We start from the raw sequence: 2,949 nt of genomic DNA, 5'->3' as shown, positions 1-2,949 counted from the left end.
ATACATTTGCTACAATACATTATAGTAGAAAATGTATGCTTCTACTGGTAAAAGTTTAAATTCCGTTGCTTGTGAATACATTTACTTTTATCAAATTAGTACACATTTACTGTTACACACACACACACACACACACACACACGCACGCACGCACGCACGCACGCACGCACGCACGCACGCACGCACGCACGCACGCACGCACGCACGCACGCACGCACACACACACACACACACACACACACACACACACATATATATATATATATATATATATATATATATATATATATATATATATATATGAATATATACACATATATACACGACATAGGATTAAAGGTTTGCTCACAACAAAACACTAATAAATAAAATAAAAATACAAACGTTGTATATATAGAAATATACATGTTATATATGATCATTGTAAAATTAAAACACGTTTCTTGTTTGATTATAATTTGTATCTTTATTGAACATTATAACATTATGAAAATAAAATAACATTGCAGCGCATTATACGTTTATACATATATATGTATATATATATATGTGTGTGTGTGTGTGTGTGTGTGTGTGTGTGTGTGTGTGTGTGTGTGTGTGTGTGTGTGTGTGTGTGTGTGTGTGTGTGTGTGTGTATGTCAAAGGACTATTTTGACGACATTTAAAAAATGAATATTTTATTGCATACATAAGAGTACATTTACTTTCTAACGCATACATTACTTTTATTTTTAACATAAAATGTATTAGTACATATGTATAAGAAATAAATTACCAATTGGCTAGTACAACGACAGTACAAAACTATCTACAATAATATATCATATGATTAATATGACGACACTATTATTTTTTATGAAACGATTATTTTAACGACATTCTATATATCAACTATTTTAAAATACACAAGTAAATTTCAAACACAATAAACGAGTAAAAAAGAATTAATGAAAAAAATATAAAGAATTAACAACACAAAATTACTTTTGATGAAAATTACTTTTAAGTCGATTTTAATTTTAATTATTACAAAACTATATTATAAAAAACGACATCCGACGATTGGAAAGAGATAAACTCTGAACTAGTAAAGCCATTTCAGTTATAAAGGATAAACTTCATTATTGCTTCAACAAATATTGAATAATATAAGTTCATAGATAAATGTTGATCATTCCATTATAGATTACAAAATTATATGTATAGAGACTTTAATATTGAACTCTAGTTTAAAAGATTTTTCGTGCTTTGTAATGGATTACTTATTTATGTGCAATAATATACATATATGAAAGAGAGATACACATATATAGTACATATAATAATATATAAAAACAACATGCTCTTTATAAAAGTGTGATATGTTAAAGCACTGTCTTCCATGATTTATTCAATAACTGAAAATCAATATACAAATGTCATTTCAATATTCTAATACATCAACAATACAAAGTTATTATAATTTCAACTATTCGTGACAATTAATGAATTAGCATTCCACTACATATAACAAAATTCTATTAGCGGAGACTATAATATTAAAGTCCCGTTCGAAAAATTCTCGTGCTTTGTAATGGATTTCTTCTTGGTATTTGACATACGCTAGATCTGTGCGTGCTTTGCCAATTAATATTCATTTATTACTGTTGCCTGTTGAAATCAAAATAAACATATATAATATTAATAGACAGCAAGACATTAAGATTTTCTTCTTTGTAAAGGAATCATACTTATATATGCAATTATCATCATCATGATTTTGTTTTTCTTTAAATTCAATTTAGTCTCTTCTTTTAAATTCAATAAGTAAAAACATACAAAACTTAAACATACTTTTTCATAATGTAGTTACAAAATTATCTCAATAATATTCACTCCATAGACAAATTTATTCAAGAAAGACACTGTTCTACATGATCTCCGTTACAAGGATTGACGCATTAGATTTTTAAAATTAATAAACCTACGATTATTAAAACGATACTACGGGCCGAAATCGTGACACCTTTGCCGAGATCGTCCGCGTCAGATACATTATTCGCTTTAATCTCGACTACCGTTAAAAAAATCGATGTTATTGGAGAAAGACATTATTCTACATGATCTTCGCTACAAGGATTGACGCATTAAAATTTTAAAATTAATAAGCTTACGATTATTAAAGCGATAAAGCGGGCTGAAATCGCGACGCTTTTGCCGAAATCATTTGCGTCAGATACATTCTTCGATTACATCTTGTCTACCGTTGAAGATATCGATACTATTCGAGAAAGACATTATTCTATATGATCTCCGCTACAAGGATTGACGCATTAGATATTAGATTTTTAAAATTAATAAGCTGACGATTATTAAAGCGATATAGCGGGCTGAAATCTCGATGTTATATAAGGCTGTTCCGCCTTTATAATGAACACAACTTAGAAAAAGATACAATTCGTAAAATATTAATGGCCTAATTTCAATAGCACACAGTATGTAAAATAATGTAGTTTTTGAACAACGCGTCAATTTCTTTAAAAATTGCTGTGATTTAAGAGATAGATTCATTAGACGCGAAAGACCCAGGCAAAGGCAACGCGATTTTGGCCCGTTGTATCGCTTTAATAATCGTAGCAGCTTTATTAATTTTAAAATTTAATGCGTCAATCCTTTTAGCGGAGAACATGTAGAATAATGTCTTTCTCTATTAACACCGATATCTTTGGCGGTAGTCGAAATCAAGGAGAAAAATTTATATTGCACGAGAGATATTGGCGATAATGTAAAAAATTTCGTCGCGCTATCATGTTTTAAGAATCATAAATATACAAGTTTTAACACTTTAATCCGTTAATGCCATAATTTCAACAATACAAAGTACGGAAAAAATGCAGTCATTGAACGACATCGGTTTCTTTAGCGGTTGCCGTGTTTTAAACCGAAGTTATCTATTATCGCCGGTGCTCT

This window comes from Polyergus mexicanus, unplaced genomic scaffold (genome assembly GCF_030449975.1).
Source record: "Polyergus mexicanus isolate NDT 795.1 unplaced genomic scaffold, iyPolMexi1.0 SCAF_7, whole genome shotgun sequence".
Lineage (NCBI taxonomy): Eukaryota > Metazoa > Arthropoda > Insecta > Hymenoptera > Formicidae > Polyergus > Polyergus mexicanus.
This window is presented reverse-complemented; position numbering follows the sequence as displayed.